Source organism: Drosophila melanogaster, chromosome X (assembly GCF_000001215.4).
Source record: "Drosophila melanogaster chromosome X".
NCBI lineage: Eukaryota > Metazoa > Arthropoda > Insecta > Diptera > Drosophilidae > Drosophila > Drosophila melanogaster.
The window spans coordinates 165,110-177,907 of NC_004354.4; the positions used below are offsets into that span (position 1 = coordinate 165,110).

Here is a 12,798-nt window from a genome sequence, read left to right on the forward strand (position 1 = left end):
AGAAATAGTCGAACCAATGGAAGATGAAAAAATCGGAAATTTGGATAGGTGGAGACTTATCCAAAAAATGAAGAAAGATTTCTGGGTTAAGTGGAAAAGTGAATATTTGCATACGCTCCAGCAAAGGAATAAATGGAAAAAGGAAATTCCTAATATAGAAGAAGGGCAAATAGTTTTATTAAAGGATGAGAATTGTCATCCTGCAAGATGGCCTTTAGGAAAGGTGGAAAAGGTGCATAAGGGGAATGATGATAAGGTCCGAGTGGCTAAAGTAAAGATGCAGGAAGGATATATCACTAGACCCATTACTAAAATTTGTCCCTTGGAAGGAATAAAGTCTGTTGACAAAAATGAGGCTGACCAAGAGCCAAAAAGACGAACTAGAGCGACATCGGGAATGTCCAAGATCGGAATCATTATGGCAATGTTGTTGTTTGTGTTAAGTTGTCAAGTTTCTAGCGCATTACCTAAAGATATAGCACCAAGATATTCTATAGACAAAATAAATAAAACCTCAGCAATATATCTAGACCCGCTAGGAGATGTTGAGATTGTGAGTACTTCTTGGAATTTGGTTATCTATTATAAAATGGATCCATATTTTAAAATGTTAACAAAGGGTAATGCGCTTATACAAAGTATGAGGAAAGTTTGCGAAAGACTTCATAGCTTTAAAGAGCAATGTAGTCTAGTCTTAGATAATATGCAAAGTCAGTTATCGGAACTTGAAGAAAACAATAAATTGTTTATGATACAGTCTAGATCTAGAAGCAAGCGTGCTCCTTTCGAATTTATGGGTTCCTTGTATCATATTTTATTTGGTATAATGGATGAAGATGATAGAGAGCAATTAGAAGAAAATATGAAGAATTTGTTAGATAACCAGAACAACCTTGATAAACTAATTCAAAAACAAACATCTGTGGTTGATTCAACTTCTAATCTATTAAAGAGAACAACAGAAGATGTTAACTCCAATTTTAGAAGTATGCAAATAAGAATTGAGAACATGACAGAAGTTCTTAAAGAAAATTATTATGTTTATAAGGAATCAATAAAATTCTTTATGATTACGAAACAGCTACACTCATTGATTGAAGAAGGCGAAAAAATTCAAGCAGGCATTATAAGCCTGTTGATTGATATTAATCACGGTAGGCTAAATACAAATATTCTCAGGCCAAATCAGCTTAAAAAAGAAATTGCCAAAATTCAGCAGAGTCTTTCGGAGAACCTAGTAATTCCAGGAAAACGGTCAGGTACGGAACTTAAGGAGGTGTATACACTGTTAACAGCCAGGGGTTTATTCATCGACGATAAATTGATCATTAGTGCAAAAGTGCCTCTGTTTAGCAGGCATCCATCCAAATTGTTCAGGCTTATTCCGGTGCCAATTCGAAATGAAGATCGGATAATAATGGTGCATACAACGTCCGAATATTTAATTTATAATTTTGAGATAGATTCCTATCACATAATGACGGAAGCCACATTAAATCAATGTCAGAAATGGCAACTAAATAAGAGAATATGCAAAGGAAGTTGGCCCTGGAATTCAGCGAATGATAATGCATGTGAGATTCAGCCTCTAAAGCCAGATAAAGCGGCGAACTGCATCTATAAAACAGTAGTCGACTCTAAAAGTTACTGGGTAGAGTTAGAAAAGAAAAGTAGTTGGTTGTTTAAGGTTCCTGCGAATTCAAAAGTCCGTCTGCAATGTACTGGCTCTCAAATTGAATTGTTTGATTTGCCTCAGCAAGGAGTTTTAAGCATTGCGCCATATTGTACGGCAAGAACCGACGATAAAATTCTAGTTGCCCACCATAACATTCAGTCCGAAAGTGAAGAATTATTATCAACACCTTATATAGGAGAAGTTAGTGAAGCGCCGAAGATTATTTGGGATCCGCTGAAACTATCAATATTAAATCATACTGAGGAATTTGAACGATTGAATAATGAAATTAAATTTATGAAAGAGAACCATCAAAAATTGAAAGATTTACATTTCCATCATATTTCCGGACATGCTGGATTAATTATTGCTTTAATACTAATGATAGTATTAATAATATATTTCATACGGAAATGTGCTGTGCAACAAAGAATGCAAGCAATAACCTTTGCAGGTCCGTTGCCAGTACTATAAATATCAATAGTAAATAAACAATAAAATAATATAACAAATAAAAATATACAGTCCACTATATCGTTGTTTAATAGAAAATGTACTTCTACATAGAAAAAGCAAAATGTTTAAAATAAGTTAATTGAGTACAAATTGTTGAATTAAAAATAATATAAACCATAATTGTAATCCAATAAAATTAAAAGCCAGAAAAACTAGGCCCATTGAAATCTTAGTTGCAAAATAAATGAACATATATCAAATAAATACAGTCCACTACTGTTATAAATGCAACTAATATACTAATGTACATCTCAGCTTGCTGGCCCTTTGGCAGAATGTTCACACATGAACACGAATATATTTAAAGACTTACAATTTTGGGCTCCGTTCATATCTTATGTAAATGAATCGAGAGCGATAAATTATATTTAGGATTTTGTTATCTAAGGCGACATGGGTGCATTGCTCAAAAACATGTAATTTAAGTGCACACTACATGAGTCAGTCACTTGAGATCGTTCCCCGCCTCCTAAAATAGTCCCTTAGTGGGAGACCACAGATAAGGTCCTCGCCGCTCAAGATAGGCAGATGTGCCCGAGCGTGGGACCTCGATAAGGCGGGGACTATTTACTTAGGCCTCTGCGTAGGCCATTTACTTTAAGATGCGATTCTCATGTCACCTATTTAAACCGAAGATATTTCCAAATAAAATCAGTTTCTTACAAAAACTCAACGAGTAAAGTCTTCTCATTTGGGATTTTACAGTAGTCTACTGGAATAAGGAGGTAATATACGGTTTGCATCCCAATTTAGGCGCCGCAAGGCAAAAAGTACGAAGTTTTTTGTATTATACCCGTTACACGTAGAGTAAAAGGGCATACTTGTGTTTTCGACCATATAGAGTGTATATATTCTTGATTAGGATCAATAGCCGAGTCGATGTGCCCATGTCTGCCTGTCCGTCCATATGAACGTCGAGATCTCAGGAACCTAGAAGGTTGAGATAAAGCATTGACCCTGGTTGCCACGCCCACAGTTTTAAAAAAATGTTTTGATAATTATACCCGTTACTCGTAGAGTAAAAGGGTTTATACCCATTACTCGTAGAATAAAATGGTATACTAGATTCGTTGAAAAGTATGTAACAGGAAGAAGGAAGCGTCTCGAACCAAAAAAATATTCTGGTTTAGGATCAATAGCCGAGTCGATCTGGCCATGTCCGCCTGTCCGTATGAACGTCGAGATGTTACGAACTATAAAAGCTAGAAGGTTAGGATTAAGTGTACAGACTCTAGAGATAAAGACGCAGCACTAGTTTGTTGAACCATGTTGCCACGCCCACTCCAACGCCCACAAGCCGCACAAAACTGCCACGCCTTCATTTTTGAAAATTGGTTGGAAATTTTCACTTAATTTTATTAGTTCTATAAATTTGTATCGATTTGCCAAAAAACGTTTTACCACTCCCACTCGAACGCCTTAAACTGCCCAAAACTGCCACGCCCATATTTTTAAAAATTGTTGGATATGTTTTCATAAATTTATTAGTTGTGTTAAGTTCTATCGATTTGCCAAACAGGTCACGCCCACATATTTATACAATTTTAAAATTGTTTCTCGTTTTATTTTCCAATTACAATCGATATTCCAGAAAAATTACGAAATTTCGCATTCACACTAGCTGAGTAACGGGTAATCTGATAGTCGTAATAGTAATTTGTTTTTCCTTTATCAATCATATCAATCATATCCCTTATATATCATATATATTTCATATAGTGGTCCAATCCGGTTCCGATTTATAAACTATCATGAAGGTCGTTTAAAACTGAGGGACTAGTTTTTGTAAAAACGGTCAGAAGGCGTACTATACATATATGATGGCAGTATGGGTATAAACATAAATTTGCCACCTCAAGTACCCTGCAAGTAAGGTTTATAAAAGTTGTCAAGACAGTATTAAAATAAAATGCAGATTACTGAGACTTAGACGCTGTGCAACAGTGTCACCTGATGTTACCACGCCCAATAGCTAGCCGACGATTATTAATTACCTTCATCAATGATGTTCCAAAACAGATTTTTTTGGACTAGAAATTAGCCGAGAAATTTGCTAAAAAGAGGTCGTCTCTATTGAAAATCATTCGGCTAAAGATGTCCGAAAAAAATAAGTTGGCAAAAGCAAGTCGGAGTCATGGAACAAATAAAAAGTTACTGGAAATCGGGGGAGAAACAGATCACAATAGCAGACAAATTTTAGTTTTAAACTAAAAGATAATGAAAAGGTTACAAATGCCGTTACCTGGCATCAAGGCAGTCGCCATTAAGTCAGAAATTACTGTAAAGTACAAAGAAAGAAAAGTCAGAGAAAGAATTCCATTATGGGACTGCGTTGCAGTGGTACAAAAATGACAACCATGCTGGCACACTGAAAAATAAAAAAATGTTTAAAAATATTTGTTCGGTTTTATCTTATTTATTTATTTTTTGTATATACACATCTGTATTTGGACACATTTGGGGAATAAGGAAAACTACCCACATCAAAGAAACCAAAAACTATTTTCACCTGTGAAACTCAAAGGCAGCAAGCCTCTACACTTTATTTCGTTAAGATTTTTCCAAGTGCCCGACAGTTCGCCTCCGCACGCCAACCGGCTAAGCAGCAACCAGCGAATTGATGCCGCCGATGATGAGCTGCCAGTCAGTCGTAGTAAGTCTACGACGTACGCTAAGATTCTGACTAAGACCGTGGCCAAAACCCCGGTTTGCTAAGACTCTAAACCGGGAAGCATAATGAGAGACCCCGGCAAAAGAGATGGCAATGCCTAAGATTATGTTAATAAGTTAGATCTGCTGACGCGTTTTTGCTAGTTGAAACGGAGGTTGGTAACCAAAGAGTTGGTCTAAATGACCGAAGACTGTAATACCCTAAAATACGAACTATATAAATAACAATTTATAAAGGATTGTTAATTGTAGATACATAGAACTTGCTTATAAAGTATAGTGCTCTGAAATCAGAATCATAAGGCATGTTATTTATTCGAATTGAGGTAATGTTAGTCAAACTCTGTACTATAATGAACAAAGCTTCGGTGATAGATTTGACCACCACCGTTCCTGTGGACGTTTTATACCACAACTACGTAGTCAACATACACAATAGCAAAAGCTACAACTTGCAACAGTTTGCAGAACAGCAACAACGGAACGTCAGACACAATACCACAACAGTAAAAGCTGAAGTTGAATTCGAGTCTTACTCCGATGCTGCTGAGACGTCGTCGCAAGTCAAAGCCGAGTTTACAATTTAGGTCATTACCTACTGGGAATAGGCCAGGCCAAAGTGCAGCATAACGAGCATTCATTATTTAATTTAAAAACTTTATATTCAATAATTATTTATCCATAATTAAGTTTAAATGAAATTATGCAAAATCAGTATTGTTTTCTTTGGTTACAGTAATAAAAAAAATTTCGCATAATTCTACAACACAATATATGAAGTCAAATCAGAAGTACTCCAATAAGAATTTCAGATCAACTTTGTTTTTCCCTGTGTTTTGTATGTTGCATGTTGTTGGTCAACGTCTTATTCAGTTATCTGTTGTCTTGCCGAACAGTCGAAACCCGGGAGCGGGGTGTCCTGAATGTTGAGTACTGCAGCTGAAAAATAAAGATAGAGATTGGGGTGGATGGCGGAGGCTACAGTAAAATGGAAATCGGTCAATTGTTGCCGCCTGGTCAAACTGTCACCCAAGAGGTCTTGTGCCAGTTGGTCTTTCTGGCCTAAATGGCATACCGAATGGGTTAGCCAGAAGACTGGCAATGATGAGCTTACGGGGGAGTGGAAAAAGATAAAGTCCAATGGCGAAATTGTAATGGCAGACTTAACATTTTTAGGAGTGAGGCTTGTTTCCGATGAACAGCGGCACTTCAAAATAAATTGCAGAAAAACACTTTAGCACACAAATGGCATAGGAATACTCTGCGAGATCGACGGAATTTGGTTCTTTGCTGCTTCTGCTGGTGGTCAATAATTCATATTGATACTTAACGTAAATGGAAAGCGACGTATAGTTCTTTAAGAGTTCTTAACTGTTTTTTATTGTACTCTAAAGTTGTCGCTCTATATTACCACAATGACGATGAATGGGCGACGAATAATAATCTCTCCATAATGATATCGAAGCTGATGCGATTACTGGCAGAATGTGTGGCGTTTAATGCAAGTTGGTTCGAAGCATAACTTACGTCATACTGATTATGATTAATATTGCACAAAACAATATAAAACTAAACCCAATAGAAAAGGCAATAAAAAATATGAAAATTATTTTCAAAAGAGCAAATCGATACCAGTCTTCTGTCTTATTTTAATAATTAAACTCTATTGTTGACCGCCATTACCGTCGTTGTAATAGATAAAATGCATCACACTAAAATTGTTCAGAAACCATTTCTCTATAAAAATACACACTTATATATGTATATCTGCATTGTCGTGCCAGACACACATTATTTATTACGAACTAGGAAATTATACAATTCAAACAAATAAAACATTTGTGCATAAATAATATATTTAGAACACTTTCCCAACTACTTTCTTCTAAATTTTGTCTGAAATTCCATTTCTGCAAGCAAACACGCATCGATTTGTTTTATTTTTAAAAGGTACAATTATTTACAAGAGTGCAGGTATCCCTGAAATGTGAAATATGATGAAGTAAAATGTGTACTAATGTGTAAAGAGTATGTAACAGGTGTTAGATTATGTAAAGAAATTGTATTCGTGAATAGGGACAAGCCTATCAATAATTCATATTGATACTTAACGTAAATGGAAAGCGACGTATAGTTCTTTAAGAGTTCTTAACTGTTTTTTATTGTACTCTAAAGTTGTCGCTCTATATTACCACAATGACGATGAATGGGCGACGAATAATAATCTCTCCATAATGATATCGAAGCTGATGCGATTACTGGCAGAATGTGTGGCGTTTAATGCAAGTTGGTTCGAAGCATAACTTACGTCATACTGATTATGATTAATATTGCACAAAACAATATAAAACTAAACCCAATAGAAAAGGCAATAAAAAATATGAAAATTATTTTCAAAAGAGCAAATCGATACCAGTCTTCTGTCTTATTTTAATAATTAAACTCTATTGTTGACCGCCATTACCGTCGTTGTAATAGATAAAATGCATCACACTAAAATTGTTCAGAAACCATTTCTCTATAAAAATACACACTTATATATGTATATCTGCATTGTCGTGCCAGACACACATTATTTATTACGAACTAGGAAATTATACAATTCAAACAAATAAAACATTTGTGCATAAATAATATATTTAGAACACTTTCCCAACTACTTTCTTCTAAATTTTGTCTGAAATTCCATTTCTGCAAGCAAACACGCATCGATTTGTTTTATTTTTAAAAGGTACAATTATTTACAAGAGTGCAGGTATCCCTGAAATGTGAAATATGATGAAGTAAAATGTGTACTAATGTGTAAAGAGTATGTAACAGGTGTTAGATTATGTAAAGAAATTGTATTCGTGAATAGGGACAAGCCGATCCGAACTGGCCATGTCTGGAACGATAAGATTGAGCATGCTGATTTCAGAGACATAGACGTTACGTGATAGTGGCCACGCCTACAAAGCCAACAAACTGCTGCTTTCACGGTTTTGAATATTATATTTTTTTGCCCATTTTTTATCAATTTTCCAAAAAAATTTTAACAGTTCTTTTTGTTATTTTTTGGCTGTCTTGCGAGCTATGCATTTAATTTTGATGCGAAGTTACAGCTTAATTCTAATGCCCAGGGTGCAAAAGACCGTCTCTGCAATTCGTGGTCAAACATCATCATCATCATTATCTTGTCCATTAATTGACCAGCGAGCTTCTTCCTGCTCCTTCTCCTTTCAGCCCCGCCTCCATGAACTCCAGGGCATTTCACTTTTTTCCCCATATTGTGCTGATTTTTCTTTGCGTCTAAGCTTTTTTCTCACAAATTATGATCGATGTGCGCTTCGCATGTCTCCGGACTTTTCATTATAATTGGAAAAATTTAAAACTGCAATCACAGTTTTACCATCCTTACTTTCATCATGTCGGACTCTTTCCAAGAAGTGATATTTAAAATATAAAGATAATTGGCCAAACAAATTAGTAAAATTCCTAACTGGGCCATGTCTGCCACTCAGGCTCCCTGAGTGATCTCCGGCTCAGATAAATCCGAGTTTCTAATCTATTCGAATCACTTGGATTGGATTATGCACAGGCTTAATAAATGATTCCCAGCTTCCTTATTTTGATCCTCGCAGCCCAACATTCGGGCGTATTCTTCGCGCTCCCTGTAAGCACTGAAAGTAAATGGCTTTAATATGCCAGGAAGCTTCGAGTGGTTGTAAGTATTACCTTGGCCCGTACTGATTGTAACTTTCTATACAGGAGTATTACTACAGATCAATGGTTAGGTGTTTTCCTTTTTTATCCCTTATATATTTAAAACCACTTAGCCTTATTTTTCCCAGTGCATTCATGCTTGTCCGTTTTTTCCGCTGCCTTTTAAGGCGCTAATTAGCCACGATGCCTGATTGTGTTGGTAATGGCTTTTTGGCCGTTTTGTTTTCGGAAAAACGGAATTGCCGGTTCTTAGCGCAAAGGTGTGAGGAATGGCAAAGAAAGTGGTAACTGACAGAGGAAGACTTGAGCCCTGTCGTGGTAGACACCTGGAAGCGGTCTACAAGCACAGATTCCATTTTCGACGCCGATGAGGAATGATTGTGGGGATTTTTAACCATTCTTAATTTACAATAATACCTTGAGTTCTTCTTAAGATAACTTAGAAAGGGTGAAATAAGCACAAAAACATCCCATATATCAAGAATTTTTACTTTCTATTTCTATTAAGCTTGATTTTGAAAACTATTCATGTTGCTTGATTGTTATAATTACAAATGCTGCTATAATTAAACACATTGAGAAGGGGAGTGAGTAAATTTGCGGAAAAGAAAAGGCCAATTAAATTTCACTGCTAGGTGACTTAGCGTTCACTTTTTAGCAGTTGGACAAAGTTAGGCAACAAAAGGGTGGCCGGCCAATGACCTGAGAGGTTGGGGGACTTTGGATAAGTTCCTGCTGCTCGTTGTTTATTTATTAAAACAGAAAAAGAAATATTTAAATTATATATCTATGGAGATGATAATATATATTGACAAACCGAAGCTAATATTATTATTATATTCCGTCTGTTCCTGTGACTGCTCTACGACAGTAGAAAAAAGATTTTAGGAAAAGTTTCATGCAAACCAATAGACGGATAGTCGAATTTGCCGATATCGACTCGACTGCTAATACTGATCAGGAATATATATATGGTAGTAAATGTCTTTTGTACTGCTTTGCAAACTTTTGACTGAAATCATTATATCCTCTGGAAGGGTGCTATCTTCTTCTAGATAATCCCTTGTATTTAATGTAATTGGAAAAATATAAATAAATAATTTCCAGATATTTTTCCAAGTGTACTAACATTTCCAACGCCATAACAGAAAGTTTAAATATTTATTTTCTTAACATCTCGCTTTGCCCATGTAGATGTTCTTCATAGTCCCTGCTCTATCGGCTCTGGCGTCTGATAATGTATAATGCAAATATGTGATTTTTTGTACTCGTAACGCCACATAAGCCTTTTTTACCGAGCGAGTTTAAATATAATGCTGCTTGGTTCAGCTTTATTCCGTTTCGCACTCTCGATCAATCTTTCCATAGTGACCCAGTTCAATGAGCGCGTTGCGCTCATGCTAGTGTCATCGCTAAAAATTTTGGTCAAGCTGGTTTTAAGCTTTTTCGAGAACTTATGTTGTATTAGCCCTCTTGGAAGAATAATTTTCCCCAGTAATTACTAAAAAAGGACATCTTTATACTAAACAGTAAGGTAAAATGATAAAAAATCTTCAAAATAAAATACTTTAAGATTAAAACATTGCAAACTATATTGCATATAAATAATAAAACTAAGGGCTTTCACCTTGCTAAAGTACTAACAGAAGAAGATAAGCAATGTACATTTATAGCCGTTGCTCGTTTAATTTAAACTTGAGCAGAATTTAACAATATTTTCATAAGTCTGTTTATGAGCGTTAGTCACTCTAAAAAGAAATAACTCTGTTAACAGGTGCCGTTGTAAAAGAAGTAGAAGGTCGCTCTGTGCCTTCCTCTCCTTCAAGTTCAATGCTACAAAGCCTCACCCATTCCCCTTAAACCTACCAGCTCACCGCCTGCTTACTTTCCAAGAGAAAAGAGAGTTTAAACATTCGAGGGGCTTCTTTCAAATCGGTCTCTCACTTCTTAAATACACAGATAAAAATTTATTTTTCTATCTCTTCTTTCAAGTGACTTTTAAAGAACTGATTTGACTTAGATAACCTGTTTAGGAGATTTAGATGAACATTTTTGTCAAAGCTATAAAGCAAAATGTGAATTTTTTCACATTTATTGGCTGTCTTTAAAACTGCAACATCTAACTAATCTTTAGGCTTACATGGAAAATTTAAGAAATATTTACTGTGTTTTAGTGTACGATCGCTGAAGCGTGTGAGTGCACTGTTTTGTGTATGTGTGAGTGCCGTGGAAATGGGGTTTGTGCTATGCTGTGCTGCTGCTTTCTCCATCCGTTCTTTTCCGCTCTTCGTGTGTCGGATTCGTATTCGGGTTTTTTGTATGGGCTTGGGTGGTTCTTCTTCTTGGATGGATCGGACTGCTGAGAAAGGCATAAAAGTGAGGCTCAAGCGTCAACAGCAGCCATTGCGCGTGATGCAATTGAAGTGCTAACACCTCGCACCGCCCGAGTTTTAGCTAGAAGTTCATCGCCAATTACCAGCGGAGCATCAGCAGCGTAGGAATATTCTGTATTTCTTTTTTTTTTTGGTTAATCGCGTGTGTGAAAAATTCCACTCCTTGCAGCTGCGATTTTATCATGTGAACACCATCCCAAGTGAATAACTACAAAAATAATACAAAACACAAACTGTGAAAGTGCAAAAACACACTAAAAAACATTCGTTAGAGGATTAAGGCTACGAGTCAGAGAATTCGTGCAATATATACTGAGAATATACATATATATTACAGAGGTAAGATCAGGAACGAAGGCAAAACAGATAAAAGGGATATATTCTCAACAAAAGTGAATAAAAACATTTAAAAATAATAGACAGATTATACAGAAATTAAAGTTAAATCAAGCAGAAAGCGGTATAGTCAAGTACCTTGAATTGCCACTTTAATCCGGCCATGTCTGTCGTCCATCTTTGTAAACGTCAAAATAAGCTTTTGTAACGGTCCTTTTTGTTCCATCCACTCCATAAACATATTTGTCAGACCAATGAAAGACTTAGATAAAAAATTAAATAGGAAAGTAGAATACGCTAACTAAACTGATAACGGAATTTCGTTGAAAGAGATTAAAGGAAATATGAATACATACATATGTATAAGTAATTTTTTCTTATGATAGCCTTAAATATTTTGAAAATAAAAAATATCTTGAATACACTGCTAGTTACGATAGCTTGTCCATCTAATATATTTTGCAGCGATTTTCAGTGGGACCAAATAATTGAGATGAGAAATAGAACTACTTAAGATTGTTCGAATTGCCAAATTATATAAATGACAACCCTGTGCAACATGAAACTTTAAAGTGGTACTAAATTGTATAAAAGGCTACGCAAATCGAAATTTTAAGTGGCAAGTGGTGTGTAACTTTTAGAGTTCGCTTCTAAGATGTTGACGGTTTTTAAATTTTCTGGTAAAGCCGTTAACGCAGTTAACCGTTATTACCCTGCGGTATGGTCACCTCATTTATTAAGCAAGTGTTTAGTGGCCCATGTTCTCATGCGTGTGGACAGAAAAAATAAAGCAACGGCCAGAGAGCATGAGAAACGCATTAAAAGCGCAGCCAAGAGAAAAACAGAAAAAACGTTTGGAAATTTTAAGAAACAGAAAAATATACCGGACACAACACGAAAACCCAATCCCTCATTTTTAGTAAGCTCCCAGATACTTGGCGTTTGTATTAATAGCTTTCTTAGTAACAAAACAAACTCGTCTCGAATGAAAACTCTGCTGTTTTTATCGTTTCTATAGCGTATTATTCTGGCATAAGAGTAATCTCTCCACTGTATTCATAAACATATGAACCGCACCATTAGAATCGCAAAAAAACAGTAAATACAGAACATATGACATACACCATTGGAGTCATTAAATGTGATTTGGGAAATGGAACCTAGAACCTGTAGGCAGAAAAAACCTCGGCACTCTGGTAAAGAAAAACGGCAATCAAAGAACCGAAATGCAGACCCCAAGGGGTAGACATTAGCATCCAACATCATTTAATGTCTTGCCGCGATGCAAATCAGCGACAGCGCCATTAAACCAGTCTTGCATCCATCAATGGAGGCAGGAAAAAATTTCTCCTCATTAAAGACGGATTTCCACTTTAAACCCTCAACTTACTCGGCACATTTCTCCTTTCCAATGCGTGTTCAAAGTTGACCCAAAAAGAAAAGAAAAACAAGAAAACCGTCGAAGTCAAGTATCTCGACTTTAAGATACCCGTTACCCATCTAACT

General features: G+C 35.9%; 1 protein-coding gene across 6 annotated transcripts in view, besides 4 other annotated features; it reads left to right on the forward strand.

Moving 5' to 3' along the window:
* Nucleotides 1–2,895: part of a mobile genetic element that runs on past the window's edge.
* Nucleotides 1–2,975: part of a mobile genetic element that runs on past the window's edge.
* The window catches only part of tyn (trynity), a 60,346-nt gene that overhangs the window by 24,792 nt on the left and 22,756 nt on the right, over nt 1–12,798 (forward strand). For 3 of the 6 annotated variants that reach the window (NM_001297798.1, NM_001038726.2, NM_001031861.2), the window contains exon 1: nt 10,864–11,295. The exons of the other annotated variants lie outside the window; for them this stretch is intronic. The gene's annotated coding sequence lies outside the window, so the exon portion shown is untranslated. Of the gene's footprint in view, nt 1–10,863; nt 11,296–12,798 lie in introns of those variants that run through there. 6 annotated transcript variants of the gene reach the window in all.
* Nucleotides 3,015–3,165: a mobile genetic element.
* Nucleotides 3,219–3,838: a mobile genetic element.